Consider the following 26035-nt stretch of genomic DNA (forward strand, 5'->3'; position numbering starts at 1 on the left):
TGTATTATAATCACCTCATTTTATGTTTTGGAAAATGGAAAGAAAAGTCACTTTCCCCCAATTACACACCATGTACCCACACACAAATGGCCATCATCTTTTGGAAGAAGGTTCTGAACATCCATCTGACGTGAATAAATATTTCTTTGTAAAGATAATATTAAAAATGGTTTGTGTATACATTTGAACTGAGCTAGCACAGCTATAAACGTGTGGTCTATTTGACCAGTTTATACAATTGTTTACAGTTTTATAAGACATACATAGTTACCATAGCAACAACTCAGAATAAGCATGGTAGAAAACTTATTCTACTCCAGGAAAAAAGCCACTTCAACAAAATGTGTGGCACACATTATAGGTTGAAGCTGTTTTTATCTTATTTTGGGGGGGGGGGGTGGATATTCTCCTACAAATCATACTTGTTCTCTTACAATTTATCACCCTGAGAAGAAAAATGCAGTACAATGTTCAAATAGTCTAACCAAAAAGTCTACACCTAAGCTATTCAACAAAAATGACTCCTCAGATTGCTATTCAGGAAGTAGATGGTTATACTCTATAATGCTTGTTTTGTCTTATGAGCCCTTATTTTTTTTTTTTATTTTAAAGATGTATTCTTGTTATCTGAATTACAGAGAGAGAGGGACAGACTCATTCACACACACAGATACACACACACACATACATGGTGGTGGGTGGGAGGAAAGATTGTCCATATTCTGGTTTCCTGAAATGGCTAGCACTGGGGCCAAGCTGAATCCAGGAGCCAGGAGCTTCTTCCAGGTATCCCATGTGTGTAGCAGGGGCCCAATTCCTTAGTCCATATTCTCCTGATTTCCTAGGCCATTAGCAGGGAGCTAGATCGGAAGTGGAGAGGCCAGGATATGAACTGGTACCTATATGGAATGTTGGAATCTCAAGCAAGGGCTTTACCAGCTATGCTGTAACACTGGCCTCATGAATTTCTAATTCTTACAAGACTTTAAGTTTTCCTCTTCTTTGAATCCATGATCATATTTTACATATGTATGATCATATCTTAAGAGATATAAAAATGGGCTCTTTTTTAATTATTTTTATAAAGATTTATTTTATTTATTTGAAAAACAGAGTTACAGAGAGAGAGACAGAGACAGAGAAAGGTCTTCCTCCCACTGGTACACACCCAAAATGGCCATAATAGCTGGAGCTGAGCTGATCTGAAGCCTGGATCCAGGAGCTTCCTGGATCTTCTATGTGGGTGCAGGGGCTCAAGGACTTGGGCCATTATCTACTGCTTTCTCAGGCAAATTAAAAGAGAGCTGGATTGGAAGTGGAATAGCTGAGACTTGAACCAGGGCTTATATGGGATGTCTAAGCTGCAGGCTGGGGCTTTAAACTGCTGTGCCACACGCTGACCCCCTATTTCATTCTTTCAATTCATGAAACGTGATCAAGTGTCTGTTTTGACCTAAACAATATTCATAGCATGAGAAATTCAGAGAAAAACAAACCACATGTGTACTATTAGAAAGATTAGGATATGCTGTACCACTTTTGTTCTGTTTTATTCTATAAAGTGGATGGATACTTCAGTTTGGAGTTGTTTCTTATTTATACATAATTAAAATTATTAATTATTTTATGTGCACATAAATATGAATATACTTACATCTCTATGTATTTAGAGTGCAGATGTATTTAAGAGTGTATATCTGGTTTGTTTGATAACTCATGATGAATCAAATTTGAAGAGTCTAGAACAAGTATAAATATTTTTGTAAAAAGATATTTAGTTAGAGTTAATTTATATTAAAATAACAAAATTTTACTTAATATCTAAATTATATGAGGCATAGAGAAAAGAAATAAAAAACAATCTCTGAATATAAGAATTTGATAAGAAAGTGAGAAAAACAAGACAACATTATGCCCATAGATAACTGAAATAGTGTGTGTTGAGAACTATATGAGTAGGTTGGTGTATAAGTGCTAATGACTGGAAAGAAATAAAATTATTTTTCTTCTTAAGTTGTTATGGTGGAAGGCAACAACCTAAATATGGCATTTGTTCTGGGACTATCTTGAGATAGTCAGGTACTCTGCCTAACACTGGAATCAATTGGTGAACTTACAAAGACCTTTCTCCAAATAATGAAATCGTAGAATAAATTCTGCAGCCCATGAATAGATGGTTTTAAAGTCTTCAGTTAACTCCACCAGGCAGCTCCCACTTAGAACCACTGAGGTAGAAAGAGAAAGTTAACATGTTCTAGGAAAAAAAATATCCAATGAAGAACAGAGAGAAGAGAAATGTAACACACTGTACCAGAAAGGATATGGTGAAACATTAAAGTATTCTAAAAAGGATTAATATTGTAACTGAATATATGGAACAATAATAATTCTACCCAAAGAACATAAACTTCAAGGGAAGTTGGCAAATAACAAGTGGCAGAAAGAGGAGGAGGAGAAGGGGAAAGTAAAAATCATATTTCACATCATTTCCAACATTTTGGTTACTATTTTACATATTTGTATGAGTTGCATCCTAGTGAAATGCAATTTTGATTCAACCTTTTGGATTTATCTGTTTATTTTTAAAGATGTATTTATTTTTTGAAAGATTGAGTTACAGAGAGGCAGAGACAGAGAATGAGAGAGAGAAAGAGGTCTTCCATCCCCTGGTTCATTCCCCAAATGACTGCAACAGCCCAAACTGGGCCAATCCAAAGCCAGGAGCCAGGTACTTCTTTATAGTCTCCGAGACCAGTGCAGGAGCCCAAGGACTTGGGCCACTTCTACTGCTTTCCCAGGCCATAGAAGAGAGCTGGATCGAAAGTGGAGCAGCCAGGACTTGAACTGGCACCCATAAAGGATGCTGGCACTGCAGGTGGTAACTTTACCCTCTATGCCACAGTGCCTGCCCCAACCTTTTGGATTTACACATTACTATGCTATTTAATAGTCTTTTTTATCTTCATATCATCATATCCTATGATTATTTACAGCTCATTTATAAGAAATTTCAGGAACATAAAAGCCAAATATTTCTCAAAGGAAAATGAATTTTTACAGTTTTGCCTTAGAAATCTAACTAAATTTTGCAGTTTAACAGTTTTTTAATATCTTCATTGGACAATTTGTGTTAAATTCATAGCTTGATTTTTCTTAAGAGTTTTCTCTTCCTAAAGAGACTCCAAGTAGTTATGCAGCCAGGCTCTCCTGGAGAGAGAGGGGCCAGTGATTTCTCCCGTTTCAGAGCCTTTTTGTGATGCTACGTTCTGGTCAAGTGTTACTTAATGATTAGTTTAACTAATATATAGCCTACTTCCAGCTGAATATTTGTTGTTATTGTGTGTTGTTTTATTTTATTTTCAATGGGTGTAAAATATTCAGTGTGATAAATGTCATTCAGCTTTGATATTAAAGTGTATACCCAACGCAAGTTCATGAAACATTCAAATCAAATGGTTTCTAAAATGTCATGAAGTTAACCTGACTTTCAGGTATAACAAAACACTCTGGACTGAAATAAATTCATGTGTATTCATTTGCTTAAGAACTTCAAATTCTTCATATCTCACTTATAGTGCAGTTTTGTTTTTTCTTGTAAATATATTTCAACCACTATTGTGTTTAGGCTTTGTTAGCAAAGTTGGTTTTGAGTAACAAGACACTGCATGATCAAAACAAAACACTCATGAGACAAAATTGTCGCTCCCCTTCTTCGTGGAGGAACGACACAGGACCCTGCGCTGTTCTTTCGTCTGCTCGGCCCTCCCCGGGTTTGCTGCTGGTTCTTCCCGGGTTGGCTACTATCCCTTCCACCTCCGTGGAAGGGCAGTTCCCCCTGGCCACATTCCCCACTTCCGCAGGGGAGCGGCACACCGCCGGCCGGCTTTCTCGGGGGCTGCACAGGTGTTCCCCTTAGATGTTCCCCATAGATGTTCCTGGTGCATGCCGTCTCTCTCCTCCTTTATAGTCCTCCTCCGCCAATCCTAACTCGGCTGCCCACACGCCGAGTACGCTGCTCTCCAATCAGGAGCAAGTCCTACAGTTTATTGGTTGAACTGGAGGCAGCTGTGCGGAAGCTGTTTACTTCTCTCCCAGCGCCATATTGTGGGAGAGCAGATGCATAGAATAAGTCTTAATTCCAGTAACTCAGTCTAGTCCAGTTTGCTCCCCACAAAAATAATATTTGAACACTATATTTATCAGAATAGTAGTCACTTGAATTTGGTCATTATAAGTGGTTTTATTACAGCTATATGAATGTATACTTGTATGTATATATAATATACAGCAAAATAGACTTTAAAACTACCTTTAAAATACACAACACTTGTTCTTCAATGCATATTTTGACTGTGCTCAATTCAATTGTTAACTTTAGATAAGACTGTGTCCTTAATTTGTGTGTGAAAAACCATGAGAGCAGATTGAGTTTATAGCATAGTTAAATCCAAAGAATATGACAATGTGAACATTATAAGTCAAAGATCAATTTCTTAAATATATGAAAATTTAGCTTGAAAGTCTTTCCTTTCTTGAGTTTTTCTGCCAATAATAGATAATTATTTGAATATAACATTTTCAAAGAATACACAATTTGACCAGTTAATTGATTTTTAGGATCTTTTAATTTCACCATTAACCTTACTCTTTCAAAGCATGCCTTCACATTGTATAAATTTCAACAGCACATAAAATGGCAGTACGTAGCTTATTTTAAAGACAATTTTTTTAGTGTAGCAGTGTTAAATCTTCATTGATCCAGAATCCAACCCACATGGTATCACTTTGAATCCAATTTAGACAAGTTTGACTAATCTCACCCTGCCTAAAAAAACTATAAATATTAAGCTGTAAAGCTCTTTGTGATGTTTCTGTCTCCTCTTCAACTTCTGGCTTCCCTTCAGTTAATTTGCAACAGCTTCTACATCTGGAAGGTGACTTGATCCATGATCCACCAAATAATTCCCAATTCTTCAAACTCCTACAATAACTTTGACTGTTAATGATCAGGATTTGTGTTTACCTTTACATTTCTCCCAAATATCGTTTTTTTAATCATCTATTTTTACAGTTTCCTGATTAATTTTTGGTATAAAATTTTATGTTCTTCACTTTACAGATACTGGAATATCAATAGAGGAGCTGAGTGGAGTTGCAGTGCTCAGAAGAACAAGACAGAGAGAATGACTTTTGCCCCCTAGGTAAAATGTTGAGTAATTTTATCTCAGTTCTGCATATGGCAAAAATAAGTAACTGGATACCGGAGAAATTGAGAATGGCTGCAAGAATAAAAAAAAAAAGCCACTGGGCTCATGTTTTTTGGTAGAATGCATTCTTCTTAAGACTGGACTATTGGTAATAACATTTTGTAAAAATTAAAGTATTACAGGTCAATTTCCCTATCCCTTTTTTTGAAAGTAACATTAATTTATGGTGTTGGCTCATGGGAGAATTTCATTTTTGACATCACTATCATTATCATAATAAATAAAACTGGTTTCTGCAAACTGTGTACTATACAATTTAGCCAAAGCAAGTTGTTACTAAATTTACATAATTAAATATGTAATTTATATACACATATGCAATGCATATATGATGTTTATTTTTATACATGATAAATATAATGTATATATAAAAGACGTGTATATAAATATGAGTGTAATTCCCTTATATTTATGAAAGTTCAATTGTGTCATTTTTACATCCCTTCTTAAGTTGATGAAATGACAGTTCAAACAGATGAGTATTTTTAATTTTTTTGTCTAAAATCCTGATACATTAATAGGCACAAATGTCTTAGTAAATGAAAGTTAACTGTGAAATGTATTGCTGATTTTGATAGACATTTTTCATCATTTAATTTATTAGGGACAATTTACTAGTTTTTGGGAGAATAATCTATCAAATATAGCATGTTAATATTGCTACTTTCTCTGGTAATTCTGGTAAAAAATACAGAATGGTACAGATTTTGCTTAGTGGTGAGTGCATAATTTAGTAGTAAGACTTTTAATCTTCTTGGTTTCCTTTGTGCTATGACTCTAGATTTTGGGAGAAAGCCTCCCTTGATCTATTTCTAGCAATGAAGGCATCTAGATCAGTAGCCCTTGAGGAACACCCACATTTTTCAGATCATCAAAAGCCATGCATCAGTGTGGTGAATGCATCCCCTCCTGAAGAACAAAGGGACAGCTCAACAGAGAGCACCTGATTGTAGCAGATCAGAAGGACGGCGTTTGACCCTGTTTGAAAAAAGAGAACAGGAAAAGAAAGAGAAAAGTTGAATAAATAAAAATATCACCATCAAACTGCAAACTGTTATCGATTGATGGATGCATTCACCAGGTATTTGTTTTTGTATGTGTTGCAATGTTTGACACATCTTGAAAGAAACATAAAATATCCAAAGTTCCTCTCTAAGCTATGTATTTTTGTGACTGCCACAAGGTTTCACTTGTGTCACTAAATTTACTGAAAGTGTTGAAGGAAAGAAAACTCAAGGGAGCCACAGATGTTTGTAGTTTTCAATTTGCAGAATTGAATACTGGCGAACAGTTATTTAATGCACACATGAATTTAGATGATTATTTTCAGATATGCTTTCAATCAATAATGCCTCCAGTTAGATGCATAATGTTTTTCCTATCACCTGTTTTGGGTTAGGTCAAGAAGTTATACTTTATATTTCTATTGTTGATCTTCACAGTAAAAGATTTTCTCACACAATTTTCTCTCCGTTTTCATATCTGCTCTCTCATTAGTCCCGTGCTGTCAACCGCAGTTAATATCATTGCTTTGGGGGAATTATCCTAATTATCTAGTACATAGAACATATTGAATAGGTTAGCATTTCAGGTGCACAGTTATCATAGAGATTAGTATGTATGAAGGCAGTTAACAATTGCAATTAAAAAGTTAAAAATTGATCCTTAAAAATATTGATCTTTTAATGGATGCTATTTGAGAGACTTTAAAAGATTAAGTGCAAGTATTTTGTAGTATGGTATAGAAGCTGCTTCTATACACAAAATGAAACTATTAGAAAAACACACAAAAACTTTACAATCAAATGGAGCTAAATGCCTGAGACTGATTTTTCATTGAGAACTATTCAATATTAATTGAGTTAGCAAAATGATTGCTTTTCAACATATATAGAAATCGATTGGGGAATTCAGTTTACTAACTGATAGAAACTAGTTTAGACTTGCATATTCAAGTTGATGGTTATTTCAGTGATTTTATTTGAATTCACTGGAAACAATGGATTTGAATGAGAAGAACCAACAGTCTAATGACCTTTCTTATAATCAGAGAATAGGATTTCCAAATGTCTAGTCAGGGATAAAATCAATTCCTTTAGCATACTTTTATTTTAATAAATTTTATTACAGAAAAAGCAACACTTAAAGTTAGGTAAACTTCAAATTTTTTTAAATTATAATTTTAAACTGTGACTTCATGAACCAAAAATAGTTTTAGCACTAAATTTGTGGCATCAGTGAAATAACATACAGGAACACTGAGGATGGAAATCTGAGACCTTGAGAACAGAGAAATATAACTAAAGAGCATGTGTTTGACAAAAATCCATAGGAACTGGGGGTTTCAAGTTTCACTCAATTCCATTATATTCAACTCAACAAATCTTTATGAAACACTATACTGTGGAAGATGCAAAGGCAGCCGTCAGAATCCACGTTTTTGAAATTTACCCCTGGAGGATGATATTTGAAGGGGGAAGTACTAGGAAATAACAGCTCATCATTTCCCTGTCCACTGGGACTAAGGGACTCAGAGGTACTTTTTCTGTGTCCTCTGCAGTACTAAAATATTAAGAAGTCTGCATTGCATCATTACATTTTGAATCAGAATAAGTGTTTTGAGTGGATGGGGTAGGAAACTCCCTAGCTACCATTCCAACTTTGGTAGTGAGGACAGCAACAAGTAGTCAGGAAGATGATAATAATGAGTGTGTGGAACAATGAGTATCTGATGTTTCGTCTACACACCTGGTTTACCACAAATTTCCCTGTGAATAAATTATTTAAATTATTTAGGTCTCAACTTAGTCATCTATAAATAAAAAATGTAAAATATTGCTAGCATTCAACAACATTTGACTTACAATGTGCACACTTCCATATGATTCAATCTAGAATAAGGAAGAGTTTTAAATTCAAGGTCACCTTCAAGATGATCTTCAGATACTTGATGAAACTGCATTTGGAAGGGATTTGAGAGAGAGTTCATTGAATGTCTATGGAGAGTGAAAATAAAAGGGATGCATTTGAGAGAAGAACCCATACGAATGTAAACCTAGAGTATAGAATCATTTGCAAAAAGAAATGTACAACAAATAGCCAACTTGCGTCTACCAGTTCTTATGAGACGATGATCTGAGTGACAGCAATGTCAATATGTAATGCTTGACAACTTGGAGGTGAGGTAAATGGCATGGGAGATACACCAAAGGACAGGGCTTTTCTTGAGAAAGTGTCCGTTGTTAATTTGCATATATCACTGAAAGTTTTTAAAATTGTAGACTCTAATAGAGTGACTCTTATAATTTCAGACAAGAAAGCCCATGCATTCCTACAATTGGCACAAACTAAAGAAAATGACACATATGTATAAACCTTTAAAGAATTTTTTTCTCCAATTATAATCTGTATATGGGGTTTTCAAAAAGCTCAAAGAAAATATATATTATGGAAAAAACTATGCATTGAATTAAAAAAATTTGCACAGAATTGACTTTATCTTTTAAATTCATTTTCCATGTACTTTTTTTTTGACAGGCAAAGTGGATAGTGAGAGAGAGAGATAGAGAGAAAGGTCTTCCTTTTTTCCGTTGGTTTGGCCAGCACACTGCAGCCGGCGCACCGTGCTTATCCAAAGCCAGGAGCCAGGTGTTTCTCCTGGTCTCCAATACGGGTGCAGGGCCCAAGCACTTGGACCATCCTCCACTGCCTTCCCCGGGCCACAGCAGAGAGCTGGACTGGAAGAGGAGCAACCGGGACAGAACCGGCGCCCCAGCTGGGACTAGAACCCAGGGTGCCAGCGCTGCAGGCGGAGGATTAGCCTATTGAGCCATGGTGCCGGCCTCCATGTACTTTTTGAACTATCCTCATATGAGATCCACCTCTAATGAAAAGCACAAATAGAGTTCTCTTACAGGTTAGCTTTACAAACAAGAACAGCTCTTCAGGGATACAGAACAGTTTTGCTTGCCTTATCATTTGCCTGTGTGTAGTTTCATCCTTCTCGGAAACACCTGTTACTGGCAATGAGAACTAGCCTTTTGGAAACAGTAGTTGGTGAAACTCCACTCTCTTTTGTATGGAGTTGAATGGGACCTCTTCTTTAAAACCTGAACAGACATTTCACTGAGCTGCCTGAGACGGACTGAAGCCTTGTTTGTGGTGATCTTGCTTTCAGATATGTGTATTCTGAAATTCATTTATCTTGAAAAAACTAACAGAGAAGGCCAGAAAGTAAGCAAGCTCTCCTGTATCCCCTTCACTGGGATATTACCAAACTGCTCCCCTAGAACTGAAATTTAGTAAGTCTTATATGATTGTTAAAAACAAACCAATTCAGTACATTATTAGCTTTGTACATTTCCAGACTCTTTAATTGAATAGATGAACTTGGCCTCTCAGAATGAGCAAGGTTTCTTGTGTATCAGTTATGCATAATTTTCCTGAGATACCCAATGGGCATATAATACTGCATGCATATACTGCATGAAACTCTCAGAGTATTACTTCTGCACAAATCACATTTAATATTTTCATTGCTATATCTAGTAAAAGTCACAGCACATAATAGAAATAAAAGAAAAAAGCAATAATAATGAATAATGTTCAGATTTAGAAGAGTTAATTCTTGATGGTCAACACAATACGAGATTGTCATGATGAATTCAGAGCCAATTTAGATTTCAAAAATCCTTGTTAGGACTATGAGAGCAATTATCAAAACCATGTCAAGAAGTTTGAAGCGGTTTAGGGCTTACAGAAGTGTTCCATACTCCTTCAATCTATTTATATACCAAACTGTATTGAATGTCTACTGCTAGACAACTTTCTAGGTGCTGATGGAACAAGGACAGAAGCCTCAGCCATCTTAGCTCCTTGCCTGAAAGTAACTCAAATTCCCTGATGGACTCCCATACCCCTGCATTCTTCTTAGAGACCAGTTCAATTTCACACCCTGGGCTTTTTCCCCACTCCACCCTCTGCATTATTTTATGTTTGTAAGCCCTCCAAAACCTGAAAAACCTGTAAGAAGAAATGCAACTTTGATGATTGTCCCCACCCTGGACTCTTAGCCCACCCTAAGTTATATAAGGACAAACCTGCTGGAGGACTGTGCTCTCTGCCACAGGTTTTGTTGGTGTGCATGCCAGCAGTTGGCCACTTCTATGATGTATTTCCTCATGAATAAATTTCTTTTAGCTGTGAGTTCATATCTTGCCTCCCTTCTGTTCTGCTCTCCTTTCTTTACAGGTGCTATTGATGCAAATGTGAACAAAATTTGAAATTCCCGTGTTTTTTTTTTTTAAGTCTATTTATTCATCTGAAAAACAGGACAGTGAAAGAAGAGACAGAACATAATTTCATTCAATTGCTGTTCACTCCCCAAATGTCTGCAATACCCAGGCCTGGACCAGGTTGAATTCAGAATCCAGGAAACCCATCAATGTCAACCGCCTTGGGGGCAGTTGCCCAAGCACTTTGACCATCTTCTGTTGCCCTTCAGGAGTATTAGCAAAGACCTGAATTGGAAGCAGAGCACCTGGGGCTTGAAACAATCCTCTGATAGGGGATGCTAGCACTGCAAATGGTTGCTTAATCTACAGTGCCACAATGCCAGCTCCCTAAATTCCTGTTTTTATGTCACTTATATTTTTAGCAATGGAATAGAATATTAATGAATATAAATTGAAATGTAAATTGAGAATTACAATTTAAACCAGGAAATTCTGGATTGGGTTCACTTTGTCAATTAAAAGTGTGATATTTTAAAATTATATTTAATTTGCATGTAATATATAAGTAAAGAGTATACCGTAGTCTTCTACTCAGATCTTCTCCTACGGATAGGGGAGCAGATTCCCTCAGCTGACTAGCTGCTAATGGCTCACAGCTAGTTCGTTTTTCAAGGAATTGTTTTCAGAGGGAAGATTCTTTGCCCAAGTTTATGCCCACTCCCCCTAGTAAACAATGACTGGTCCAACAGTGAGTAAGATTGCTTGATGCCCCTGCCTTGGCTGGGGCAACTTTGAGGGTATATCTAGCTCCTATGGTCTCTACCTTAAGGAGGTTTTTGTTGCAAATCCAATGCAGATCATGTTTTTCTATGCTCAGTCTTGTTTCCTTTACTCCTGTACACATGTTAGTTTTTTTTTTAAATAAGATTCATTTATTCATTTGCAAAGCAAAATGACAGATAGGGAAACACGGAGAGGGAGGGAGAGATAGGAGGAAGGAGAGATATCTTGTATCCACAGCAACAGGGCCAGGATGAAGCCAGGAATCCGGTACTCCTTTTGGGTCTGCCACATAGGTGGCAGGGACTCAAGTATTTGGACTTCATCTGCTGTCTTTCTAGGTGGGCAGCTGTTGGCATGCTCCAACATGTGTCAATTTATAGAAAACATCTCAGAAGTTTTCTCCACAAAAATCATCATATCAAAATCTGTACCTAAAAACTTGTTCTAGATGATAGCTTTACGGAGAGTTACTTTGGGAGATGCCAGTATTGGAAAACATATTTTTGTATAAGTCCAAATTTTGTGTTGAGTGCTGTGATTTTTTTCACAAAGTTAGATAAGTCTTCAAGTTTTTGTCAAGATTGTGATGAGGTTGAAATAGACTCTGAAAGCAAAAACAAACAGAACTTTTGAGTTGTAAATTCTGGGCTGTATTTCTAATATTTTTTAAGATTTATTTATTTGAAAGTCAGAGTTACAGAAAAAGAGATTTCCATTTATTTGTCCACTCCCCAGATGGCCACATCAGCCAGAACTGGATCAGGCCGAAGCCAGGAGCCAGGAACTTCTTCCAGGTTTCCCACGTGAGTGCAGGAGCCCAAACACTTGGGTCACCTTTGGCTGGTTTCCCAGGCCATTATTAGGGATTGGATCAGAAGTTCAGCAGCAGGGATGTCACTGGAGCCAATGTGAGATGCCTGCACTGTAGTCTGTGGCTTAACCTACATTGCAACAATATCAGCCCCCTATTTCTAATCTTTGACTCAGTATTTATTGAGCAATTACTCAGCACCATATGCTGACTCAAATGATGGTCATTTAAGGAAGAACAAACACAGATTCCAATTTCAAGGAGAAAACACTTCATGGCTATCAGGAAAATAAATCTGATTAACTGTTTCAAATATAAAGTGAAGCTAAATGTAAGGGTTACCAAACAGAATTATAAAATATCAAATGATTTAATTGATGACAATAACGATTTAACACTGGGAAATCGGCAAATTATGCTTTGACAAAAAATACAAATATCAATTGCTCATTTGAATAAGTACAATATTTTAGGCAGATTTCTCCAATAAGTAAGGAAAATTATCATCTCTTTAGAAATTAGTCATTTTAAGCAGTTCACACTGTTCCAAATACAATGTATATTCAATAGAGTGCTCAAAAAATCGTCAGGGAGGGGCTAATACTAATATGGATAAAATCTTTATATTTGCTAATATGTAGGCTAGGGATATACTTAAATCAGTAACCTTGAATACCCTTAAAACATAAGTGAACTTTAAATTTTTACCTAAAGAAAATCCAGGTTTCCCAGAGCTAGACAAACAGAAATTGCTCAATATTCATTATCCCTCAATGATTTTTAGAGTGTCTACTGTATGCAATGTGCATTTAATTACTGAATAAGGCAGCTTATGTTAAGGTTGAGCTTGCAGAGTGCACAAGGAAACTCCACAAAACCATGGTAGGGTTGGTTAAATTGTACCTGAACAAGGAGAAGGTGTTAGCAAGTTGCAAAAGATTGGGATGGTCAGAAAGTCTGCGTGGTTGTGGGTAGAAGGTGTGGCACATGGAAGGATCACAAGGCTCAGGACTTCAAAGAGCATCCTTTGCTTGGGTCATTGGAAATAATGAGAAATGTGAATCATAGGAACGTTCTGCATTGTTATATGCATTTAAAATGTTTTACAAGAGCCATGTTGGAAAAATTTGGAGAAAGACTATTCATTAAGGACATTAAGTGAAGCTGTGACATAATTTTAACTGTTTGCTGAAGAGATGGCTGTTGGAAATGTAAATGATGGTTTTGATTACAACCAGAATGGAGTCATTGAAGCTGGTAGAAAGACTTTTCAAATATTTTAATAACTATGCCTGGGAATAACCTCATTAGGCTAAACTCTGCTTAGACCACAAGTATGCTGTAAGTTAGCAGGAAGCCTCTTTGGGGTTCTGAGTGTCAATGCTTTGCTCTTCCTACTACGCAGTCACTGAAAATCTTGACTTTGACAAGTTTTCACCAGTTACACATCATATAAAGGTGAGGAGTAAAGGACTTTATGTAGAATGCTAAATGAGTAAGTACAAAATAATTGTTTGCTGTGATGCACTGGGGAGAAAAATGCAAGTAGAAGATAGAAACTAAATCTACTAAAGCTGTTGAAGAGTGTTCTTAAGAGACAATTAAGGGACTGCTCTGTGAGGAAAATTCCAAGAAATTAATGAGTTTTCCCAGGAAGCATAAGAAGGCAAGCGTGCAGCTCAACATAGACTCGAAGTCTGAGAATAGATGTAGAAGCAACACAATGGACAACAACAAGTGAAACAATGCTCAGCCCAGTATCCATCTGGGAAATGCAAATAAAAACCACAGCAATAAGTCATCTCACTCCAGTTTGAATGATAATTATCTATCCAAAACTCAAAAAATATAAAATGCTGGTAGAACGTGGAAAAAAAGAACATTCATACACTATTGGTGGGAATGCAATTTAATACAGCCATTATGAAAAACAGCATGTAGATTCCTCAGGAAATAAAAATAAGGGCCCATGTTGTAGCCCAGTGAGTTATGCTGTCACTTGCTTAGCCAGCACCTCATATCAGAGTGCCAACTTGAGCACCAGCTGCTTTGCTTACAATCCAGCTTCAAGCAAATGTGCCTGAGAAGGCAATAGATGTAAATTCTAAGTGAATCTGTGGACAAAAATGACTGCTTGCTGTGATGTACTGGGAAGAAAAATACATGTAGAAAATATGAAACTAAATCTACTAAAGCTGTTGAAGAGTGTTCTTAAGAGAGCAGTAAGGAACTGTACTGTGAGGCAAATGTCCAAAAAGTAATGAGTTACCAGGAGGCAGAAGGCATGCATAAAGCTCAACATTGACCCAAAGCTTGAGGCCACTCATGTGGAGACCTGGAGGAAGTTCCTGGCTCTTGGCTTTATAGCCATTTGAGAAGGAAACCAATGGATCAAAGATTCTCTCCATCTCTCTGTCTCCCTCTCTCTCTCCCCTCTCCTTCTCTCTCCCCTCTCTCTCTCCCTCTCTCTTTCTCTTCTCCCTTTCTCTGTCTCTCCCTCCCTCCCTTTTTTCCTCCCTCCCTCTGTATGTTTGCTAAATAAATCTCAAGAAATCTAAACTAAAGCAGATCTACCATATAGCCCAGCTATTGACTTCTAGAAATATATCCAAAGGAAAAGATCAGAACATTAAATAAATATCTACACACTCACTGCAGCACTACTGAAAGTAGCAAAGATATGGAATCTACATATCAGCTAATCAACTGATGGCTATATATAGGAAATGTATATAAATCATGGAATATTACTCAACTAGAATAAAGAATAAGATATCGGCCGGCACTGCAGCTCAATAGGCTAATCCTCCGCCTAGAAGCGCCGAGTGCACACCAGGTTCTAGTCCCAGTCGGGGCGCCGGATTCTGTCCCGGTTGCCCCTCTTCCAGGCCAGCTCTCTGCTGTGGCCCAGTGGGCCCTGCACCCCATGGGAGACCAGGAGAAGCACCTGGCTCCTGCCTTTGGATCAGTGCGGTGCACTGGCCACAGTGTGCCAGCCGCGGCGGCCATTGGAGGATGAACCAACGGCAAAGGAATACCTTTCTCTCTGCCTCTCTCTCTCTCACTGTCCACTCTGCCTGTAAAAAAAAAAAAAAAAAAAAGTATAAGATATTGACATTAGTACCAAAGTGGATGAAACTAGGGGTCATTGTGCTTAATGAAATAGGCCAGACTCAGAAAGACAAATTACATATATTTTCCTCTCATATGTGAGGTTCATCTTTGGTATATAGGTATTTATAAATGTTGTCTTAATTGAATTTTATCCCTAACATAATAATGGATTCTTCTCTCCTCACTTAATAATCTGTCATGAATTCCACATTATGTGATACTAATAAGGGTATTAGAAAGATGGATATCTTTCAAGAAAAATAGTCTCTATGTGTGTAGAATATTTACATGAAACTAAATGTGGTAAAATGTTAAAAATTGTATATATGTGTGTTCATTGAATTCTCCTTTATACATTTCTGTATTATCTTAAATAGTTTAAAACAAAAATTATAAAAGCAAAAAAATGATGAACTTTGACAGGTGCTCACCTAAGGAAAAATGATGTCGGGGGAGGTGAAGTTAGATTGAAGAAAGAGAATTTAAGCTTAAGTAGCGCCAGGAGGATGTGGATGGTTGCATATGTGAACAGATACACAGCCAGTAGATTCTAGGTTTGGAGTGTCTTCTTTGACATGTCCCAAAAGAATATTTGATAAGATTTGACACTGCCGGTGCCATGGCTCAATAGGCTAATCCTCCACCTGCGGCGCCAGCACCCCAGGTTCTAGTCCTGGTCTGGGCACCGGATTCTGTCCTGGTCGCTCCTTTTCCTGTCCAGCTCTCTGCTGTGGCCCGGGAGTGCAGTGGAAGATGGCCCACGTTCTTGGGCCCTGCACCCGCATGGGAGACCAGTAGGAAGCACCTGGCTCCTGGCTTCGGATCAGCGCAGTGTGCCGGCCGCAGCGGCCATTGGAGGGTGAACCAACGGAAAAAAAAAGGAAGACCTTTCTCTCTGTCTTTCTCTCTCCGTCTCTCTCTCTCACTGTCCACTCTGCCTGTCCAAAAAAAAAAAAAAAAAAAAAAAAAGATTTGAAACACAAGCTTAAGTGGCAGATAAATACCCACAGGATATGGTTCACTATGTTTGACACCAGGACTTCAGTCTGATGTAGAAAATACTACATACATTGAAGACAGTTGCCTTTCTTGGGAAATTTGGCCAAGCTTATTTTGAACTTAGCACATTTTATAGAAAAAAGGCTCCATATTCATTTTCGAAGGAATGATTTTTCAGCACTCTGCCAAGTTTTAAAAAAGAGAATTGTTCTCATTGTGGGCTGACTCCTTTTGAAATAATGCCAAGTGAACTCTCTCTATATTAGCAAATTCTTTATATCTGTTATTTTCCCTTTGAATTTAAACAGATGCTAACATTTACAGAAATGACTAGGTGTTCTTTCAATTCCCCAAAGAGTCTCAAAACCTTTATTCCTTTATCACCACTATATTTAATCACTCGTAAGGCAATAGAAAAGCAAGAAACTGCTTCTGAGAACTTGAAAATGTGCCGATGCAGAGTTTTGAAAGAGCATACCCACCAACATATTTCAAATTTAAATGAAAATACAAGTACTTTAATATTGAACAACAGAAGCTAATCTCGGAGGAGGCGCTGTGGCATAGTAGGTTATGCCAAAGCTTGTCATACTGGCATCCCATAACACAGTGCAGGTTTGAGTTCCAGGTGCTCCACTTTTTATCTAAGTTCCTTCTAATGTGCCTGGGAAGGCAGTGGATGATAGCCCAAGTACTTAGGTCCCTGCCACCCATGTGGGAGACCTAGATGACAGAACCCCTCATTCTTGCATTCAGTTTGGCCTGGCCCTGCTTGTTGTAGTCATGTGGGGAGTGAATCAATAGATGTAAACTCTCTCTCTCTGCCTTTCAAATAGATGAACTTGTTTAAAGAGGGGATAATCTTTTTGATATATTTACTCTTTTTTTTCAAATACTTTTTTGTATTTATTTGACAGGTAGACAGGTAGAGTTAGACAGTGAGGGAGAGATACAGAGAGAAAGGTCTTCCTTCTGTTGGTTCACTCCCCAAATGGCCGCCACAGCCGGCACGATGCCGATCCGAAGCCAGGAGCCAGGTGCTTCTTCCTGGTCTCCCATACGGGTGCAGGGGCCCAAGGACTTGGGCCATCCTTCACTGCTTTTCTGGGCCACAACAGAGAGCTGTACTGGAGGGGGAGCAACTGGGACTAGAACCCGGCGCCCATATGGGATGCTGGCACCGCAGGCGGAGGATTAACCAAGTGAGCCAGGCGCCGGCCCTGATATATTTACTCTTGATAATCACAATGCACATCGAGCTATAGATTTAGAAACGAATACAAGTATAATCTGAAGAATAATTTTAGCATATCATCCATTTACCCATGATATATTTAAATAAGCTCTTAAAATGGAGCAAAGAGAGTTTCTTGAATGTAATCATTATCACAAGGTAGACTCCTGTGACTGCCAGTGTACAGATGGTTAGGTTACATGGGTACTACTATCTAGATAACTTGAAACAAACATTAGAGAAATATTTTTTTGGAAAATGCTTGCATTTGAAGATCAATTCTTATTAGCCCGTCTACTCTCAATTCCTGTACTTTGTACTTCTCTACCTATTATCCAGAGACATGCTGATTAAAATATTTTGTGCACTAGAGAAAGTAAGGTAATTAGCATTTATTAATATAACAGATACATACTGTGCATCTATTGTGTTCCAGGCATCAACACATATATGCATGGTAGAAGTGCTTTGGATCAGTGTAAATGTTCTGACCAATGTTGTTACAAGAATAAATTTGTCAGTTTAGTCAGACTGGCTCCTCAGTTATAAGCAGCATTTCCCTGCATGTTAGGAGAACAGGTATTTAATCCTGGTTTTGCTACTGATGGTCTCTCACAATAAATTCTCTTTCTCACTTACAAAGAGAGTGCATTAGATTAGATAACCCCAATGGCTATATGGAAGCCCTGAGTCCATGTTTTAAGACTTTCATTTTTTTACCATAAATATAAGGTACTAGGTCTAGTAGATGTCCACAACATAACATTTCAACCACAGGGTTACACATGTGCAACAATCATTAACAGGAAGAAATATTCAACTTGAACATTTGCTATTGCAAATGCATTTTTGAGCTAGCAAGGAATTCACTGTTAGGCTCTACAGCTGTAGAAGCCTTGAGGAGACATACTAAGGGTCAGCACTTAGAATTATATTTGGCGACTTCTACTAAGTAGCTCTTTAGGATAGAATTTCTTTGTTGCCATTACAGTAAAAATGAGGCCAAAGGAAGAGAAAGAGAATCACCCCTCTGAAGAGTTATAGGAAAAATTGCCGTAATTGGAAGCAACAGATTAGGGATTCCCAAGAAATCGGGGAAAAAACAGGACTAAGGTACACCGAACAGAGAGAAGAAAGACAGATGCTTATCTAGCACAAGAAGTACTTAAGACAAAGCCTTGCAAAGAGTTTTTAATTATATTCTTCTGGCCGGCGCCACAGCTCAAAAGGCTAATCCTCCACCTGCAGCGCCAGCACCCTGGGTTCTAGTCCCGGTTGGGGCGCCAGATTCTGTCCCGGATTCTGTCCTCTTCCAGTCCAGCTCTCTGCTGTGGCACTGGGAGTGCAGTGGAGGATGGCCCAAGCCCTTGGGCCCTGCACCCACATGGGAGACCAGGAGAAGCACCTGACTCCTGGCTTTGGATCAGAGCGGTGCACAGGCTGCAGCGCGCCAGCGGCAGCAGCGATTGGGGGGTGGACCAACAGAAAAAGAAAGACCTTTCTCTCTGTCTCTCTCTCACTGTCCACAGCCTGTCAAAAAAAAAAAGTTTAATTATATTCTTCCTAAAACAAAAAGCCACGAAAAGGATTGAAACAGAGACACAGCATATTCCCATTTATGTTTAATAAGAAAGAGTTGTCCCCTTTAAATCAAAGACTGGAGTGTCCATGGAGGGGAATCTGAGGGGAAAATGCGTATATGATTTAGGAGGACTCTCATTGCCGATATTGTCAAGGTGTGAACATAGTTCTGCAGAACCCCAACACACAGACACTATGCTAAACAAAAGAAGTCAGACGAAATGTGAAAAACCAAGAAGTAGCCAGTGAGGTCAGTGAAGACCTTGCAGAAAATATAGGGTGGTAGACAAGAACAGAAGGATGGCTTAAAGAGAATGTGGTTAACTGAAGGCCTTTATTTCTATCTTATTATTATTTTATTGCATTATTAAAACTTAACCTATATCAGAGAAGCAGAATGAATGAGTGCTTCAAATAAACATTTGTTTGTGACAACATAATCATAGGATTTTAGAACTAATCATATAAAAGGAGCTAGATCCTATGATGTTTGATGTTGATGGTACTTAATAGTGTGAATAGTAGTTTAAGAGCTAGATTGATAAATTTCACTGCCATCTATGATGTGAATGTCCCATGTGGGCACCAGTTCAAGTCCTAGCTATAGCACTTTTGATCCAGCTCCCTGCAGGTGCACCTGGGAAGGCAGCAGAATATGGCCTAAATCCTTGGGCCCCTGCGCCCATGTGGGAGACCCAGATGGGGATTCTAGCTCCTAGCTTCGGCTTGGCCCAGTCCCGGATGTTGTGGCCACTTTGGGAGTGAGTCAGTTGATGGACGACCTCTCTCTCTCTCTCTCTCTCTCTCTCTCTCTCTGTAATTCTGACTTTCAAATAAATAGATCTTTTTAAAAAAATGTCCATGCCTCAATGTATTGTCATATGCAAGTTGATATTCTTTAAACTGAATAATTTTCAAAAGTACTGTCTTAAAATAAGAAGCATTGGTAACAGTTAAGATCAGCTACTAAAACCAGTGAATTTACTCTACTGTCATACCTCTTACCTGTCAGAAATGGAGACTCAACCCTCCACCTGCAGTCTGTCTGCTGAACTGCCATCTCTCAAGGACTATTTTCAGTCTCTGTGGAGATTGCTTCCTTTTCAGTCAATCAATTAGAAGTGAAAGGTATTCCATTTGCAGTCATCTATGCCATAAAGTCCACCAATTTTTTTCCTTCATTTTTTCAACCAAATGATATCTTCTTATCAAAGAGAAAAGATCTGGGAATCGTGGTCATTTAATGTGAGCTTGTTCTGTCCTACTTACTATTTTTCCTTTGTTTCAAATGGCAGCATTCTCTGTAAATCAGATAAAGAACTGTATCATTATGCTATCATCTTTAAAGCTCCATAATTGTAGCTTTTCTATCCAAGTCGCTGAAATAAAACATCCATTTTTACACTAAAATTAATTTATTTTCTAGTTGCACTTATTATATTATTTACTTGGGTGATAACACTTCCAACCTTTTTCAGGGTGACCCAATGCTATAAAGAACTATTTTCTAAATACCACATATTTTCACAAAAGACAATGAAAGCTGTAAAAATTAGAAGTTCTCCTTATTTATTACTATCTCTGTGTATTTTCCCAGGAACTTCAAAGTCTATGGTTTCTGCTTTTCTTTTAATTTAGTCACATCAGCTCAGAAAAAAAAAATCACATTGAATGTAATTAGATCTATCTAATTTAATGTCCTGATTAAAGCAGCTAAGATTTGTGTGAAATGAACAGGGATAAAAAGGAACAATAAATAACCTTAAAACATTTACAATAGTTTACTGCTGAGCTTTTGTTATTATATTTTTCTTTCTATCTTCTTTCCCCAGGATACTGAGGATAACTGCTAGTAATTTCTAATTAGAAATTTTTTGTGGTTGCAAACTATTGGAGCTCCATTTAAACAGATATGAACTGTATAGAGGTATTAAGGCATACTTTATCTGTAGAGCTGTACCTGTGGGCTCATAAATCATTGAGTTTTAGATTGATTTTCTTCATCTCTCCTGTGCTTTTCCCTGAAACTCGCTCCATTCTGAGGCAGATGAGCCTCTTGTGGTGTTTTGATGCCTAAGAAGACTTTCCAGCTTACATTTTAAGTGCTGAGTTAGCACAGATATTTTGTAAGGGTCCTAGAATTAGGCTAGTTTTATGATATAATCTACTTCTACCATTGTGACCAAGCTCATATGTTACTTTCATTCACCAAAGTGGGTTTCATATGCACTGTTGCAGATGAGTATAGGTAGGAGATTGAAGAATTACAGGTTCATAGAATATACATGGAATGTTTCTTGAGAAAATTTGGGTTACTTTTACTAAAAGAGGAAGAAATGGGTGACAGGCATCAAAAAACCAGCAGGGTACAGGCCAACCTTCAAATTCCTTGAAATTTCCCTTTTTATAACTTCTTTCCATTTGACTTCATCTATTTTTGCCATGACCAAAAACTTATAAACCCTTAGAAGAGCTCCATGTACATACAGATCTTTACAGTTTGACTATCCAAATTCTGAATGCAAGCTAATATCTTTCTACCTTCCAAGCGTCTCATCTTCAGTATACCTATTTCCACTTTCTCCTTCACCCAATGCCCTCTTACCAAGTCCCTCTAATCTCATGAAACCTGAGATCCAATTTCAACCCTTTCAATAATGATCTCATCGATGTTTTTGTTTTATGACACTGTTTTTCCACATTTCCTGCCTTGGCAATCTCAAGCAGAATTATAACAATATTAGCTGCTCATTCTCTCCTGTATACTAAATATTATTTGGATGGAAAAGTTTTAAAATAGCACTGCTGATTTTCCTACGCATGCATGCCAACCAGTTTCAAATGGCCCTCTCCTCTGTTTAGCAATCCTCTTTTAAAAAATCTTGTTTGTACATTCTTATAAACAATTTCTTGTATCGTCAAGTCCTCCCACATAAATGCTCATCTTAGACTAAATTGCACTATATTCATACTTTTCGAGTTCAATCTCCTTCAGTGTTCATCTTTCTCACTTATTAAGCGTCTTCAGCAGAAGATAAGAATTATTTTTCCTGAGTTTAAAATTTATTTCGCAAATATATTCTTCTATTCTTTCGCTAAATGTTGTACCTTCCCATACATTCCAAGATCAATTATCTTCTTTAAATGTTGAAATCCATACTATTATCTCTCTTCTTTTTGTTAAATAGTTTTATGGCAAGTAGTCAGTAAGCATAATCTTCATCTTGAAATAAATGCTTAGTGATAAACACTTTGTTTCTGTATTTTTCTTGAAACTATTATTTCAGTGCTTCTTAATAATGTTTAAAGACAACAATATTTCCAATATGCAAAGTGAAGGATCAATGATTTTATGATTTTTTCCAAATCACTTATAGATAATATTAGATAACAATGACATTTGTGCTAAGTATATATCTTTAATGTATTGTGCATTTAATGTATTGTGTGATGGCCAGTGCCATGGCTCACCTGGCTAATTCTCTGCCTGCGGTGCCGGCACCCCGGGTTCTAGTTTTGGTTGCACCTCTTCCAGTCCAGCTCTCTGCTGTGGCCCGGGAGGGCAGTGGAGGATGGCCCATGGAAAGAGTTGGATTAGTGATCATTTGTGCTGAACACAGAGAATCCCTATTATTGACTCATTCTGGCACCTAACAGTGTTTTTAGGAAAATGACTTCATACATAAAATGACTTCATACTTCATACATACTTCTGAGCCAGACTTAGTTATGTCATCTCAATCTTCTTTTAAAATTTTATTTAAGGTATAAGAATTTCATGCATTTCATATATACAGATGATTTAGGAACACAGTGATTCTTTATTTATTTATTTATTTATTTTTTGACAGGCAGAGTGGACAGTGAGAGAGACAGAGAGAAAGATCTTCCTTTGCGGTTGGTTCACCCTCCAATGGCCACCACGGCCGGCACGCTGCGGCCGGTGCACCGCGCTGATCCGATGGCAGGAGCCGGGTACTTATCCTGGTCTCCCATGGGGTGCAGGGCCCAAGCACTTGGGCCATTCTCCACTGCATTCCCTGGCCACAGCAGAGAGCTGGCCTGGAAGAGGGGCAACCGGGACAGAATCCAGTACCCCGACTGGGATTAGAACCTGGTGTGCCAGCGCCGCAAGGTGGAGGATTAACCTAGTGAGCCATGGCACCTACCGATTCTTCTTACCATACTCTCCCTCCTGCCCATTTTCCCATACTTCTTCCTTCTCTCTCTCTTATTCTCACTCTTAATTTTTAAAAAGATATATTTTCTGTTTACTTATTTCTACAGTAAGTAAAGCATTTAAAAATAATATGAGAAAACAAAAAACACTTCTTCAACAGTAGAGACATGAGCTGTAAATAATCATCGAATCTCAAAATGTCAATTCCACTCTTATACATTAAATTTTGATACTCTATTAATTACCACAGATGAGGGAAACATATGGTATTTGTCTTTTTGGGACTGGCTAATTTCACTCTGCATCTATTTTGTTTCAAAAGAAAATATTTCATTTCTCTTACCACTGGGCGGTATTCCATACTGTATATATGCCATAATTTCTTTACCTAGTATTCAGTTTATGGACATCTGAGTTTGTTCTGCATCTTAGTTATTGTGAATTGAGCTGCAGTTAACATGGGGGTACAGAAAAATCTTTCATTTGCTAATTTCATTTTGTTTAAATATATTCCCAGAAGTGGGATTGTTGGGTCACATTGTGTATCTCTTTGCAGCCTTCTGAGATAACTCCATACTGTCTTCCACAATGGCTGTACCAGCTTATATTACCACCAACAATGTATTAGGATACCTTTTTCCCCACATTCTTGCCAGCATTTATTGTTCGATGATTTCTGTATGAGAGCCATTCTACCTAGGGTGAGGTAAAATTTCATTGTGGTTTTGCTTTGCATTTTCCTGATGGGTAGAGATCCTGAGCAGTTTTTCATGTGTCTGTTGACAAATTGAAATTCCTCTTTTGAAAAATGTCTATTAAAATCCATTTCCCATTTCTTTCTTCTTTCTTTCTTTCTTTCTTTCTTTCTTTCTTTCTTTCTTTCTTTCTTTCTTTCCGGCACTTTCTAATCCAGTTTTTTTTTGTTGTTGTTGTTATTTTTTTTTAACTTTTATTTAATGAATATAAATTTCCAAAGTACAGCTTATGGATTACAATGGCTTCCCCCCCATAACGTCCCTCCCACCCGCAACTCTCCCCTTTCCCACTCCCTCTCCCCTTCCATTCACATCAAGATTCATTTTCGATTCTCTTTATATACAGAAGATCAGTTTAGCATACATTAAGTAAAGATTTCAACAGTTTGCTCCCACACAGAAACATAAAGTGAAAAATAATAGATGATTTTTTAATTGATCATGAAATCAGATCAGAGCTATTGTCATGTTTAACCCCAGTGAGAGTCAAGTTGGGAATTGATTTTTTTTTTTTTTTTTTTTTTTTTTTTTTTTTTTTTTTTGCCAGAGTGTCTTGGCTTTCCATGCCTGAAATACTCTCATGGGCTTTTCAGCCAGATCGGAATGCCTTTAGGGCTGATTCTGAGGACAGAGTGCTGTTTAGGACATCTGCCATTCTATGAGTCTGCTGAGTATCTCGCTTCCCATGTTGGATCACTCTCTCCTTTATTTATTCTATCGGTTAGTATTAGCAGGTATTAGAATTGTTTATGTGCTCCCTTTGACTCTTAGTCCTTTCATTATGATCAATTGTGAACTGAAATTGATCACTTGAACTAGTGAGATGGCACTGCTACATGCCACCTTGATGGGATTAAATTGGAGTCCCCTGGTATGTTGCTAACTCTACCATTTGGGGCAAGTCAGCTTGAGCATGTTCCAAATTGTACATCTCTTCCCTCTCTTATTCCCACTCTTATGTTTAACAGGGATCACATTTCAGTTAAATTTCAACACTTAAGAATAACTGTGTATTAATTACAGAATTAAACCATTCATATTAAGTAGAACAGACGAAAAAAAAACTACTAAGAGGGATAATGTATTAAGTTGTTCATTAACAGTCAGGGCTATGCTGATCAAGTCACCCTTTCTCAAGAAATTATGGGATATGTACTCTTTAGAATACTATACCACAGTAAGAAACAACAAAATCCAGTCATTTGCAACAAAATGGAGGAATCTGGAACACATCATGCTGAGTGAAATAAGCCAGTCCCAAAGGGACAAATACCATATGTTCTCCCTGATCGGTGACAACTGACTGAACACCAAAAAGGAAACCTGTTGAAGTGAAATGGACACTATGAGAAACGGTGACTTGATCAGCATTTCCCATTTCTTAACTGGATTGTTTATTTTGAGGTTGCTGAGTTTCTTGAGCGCTTTACGAATTCTGCATATTAATCCTATATAAGTTTAATAGTTTGCAAATTTTTTTCCCATTCTGTCTGTTACCTCTTCACTTTGCTTACTGCTTCTTTTACAGTGCAGAAGCTTCTCAAATTGATGTAATCCCATTTGTCAAGTCTAGTTTTGATTGCCTGTGCTTTTGGCATCTTTTACAAGAAGTCTGAGCCTATGCTAATGTCTTGTAGGTTTTCTCCAATGTTCTCTATTAAATTATGGCATCAAGTCATAAATTTAGAACTTCAGTATATTTTGAAAGGATTTTTGTATAAGGTGTAAGGTACAGTAAATTGTCAACCCAGAATACTGTACCCTGAAAAGCTCTCATTTATTAATGAAGGCAAAAGAAATACCTTCCATAATAATACAAATTGAAATAACTTGATACCAATCATACAGCCTTACAAAAGATGATTAAGGATGTGCTATACACAAAAACACAAAAAGAGAGTCATCACTGTGAGAGACTGTGAAAGTAGAAAATCTCCTAGTAAAAGTACAAAGGAAATCCAAAGTAAACAATAGAGTATTCACAGAAAAATGGCAGGGCCAACTCTTTACTTATCAACAATAACCTTGAGCATAAATGGCCTAAACTCTTTAATTAAAAGATACAGGCTGGCTAAAT

At 37.5% G+C, this 26035-nt stretch overlaps 1 long non-coding RNA gene across 3 annotated transcripts in view; it reads left to right on the forward strand.

Annotated features, from left to right (window-relative positions):
* The window catches only part of LOC127490586 (uncharacterized), a 249604-nt gene that overhangs the window by 120228 nt on the left and 103341 nt on the right, over window positions 1–26035 (forward strand). For 2 of the 3 annotated variants that reach the window (XR_011389481.1, XR_011389480.1), the window contains exons 2-3: window positions 5120–5201; window positions 6049–6348. This is a non-coding gene — a long non-coding RNA (uncharacterized lncRNA). The remainder of the gene's footprint in view (window positions 1–5119; window positions 5202–6048; window positions 6349–26035) is intronic. The other variant, XR_011389479.1, reaches the window with a different exon arrangement.

This window comes from Oryctolagus cuniculus, chromosome 6, assembly GCF_964237555.1.
Source record: "Oryctolagus cuniculus chromosome 6, mOryCun1.1, whole genome shotgun sequence".
NCBI lineage: Eukaryota > Metazoa > Chordata > Mammalia > Lagomorpha > Leporidae > Oryctolagus > Oryctolagus cuniculus.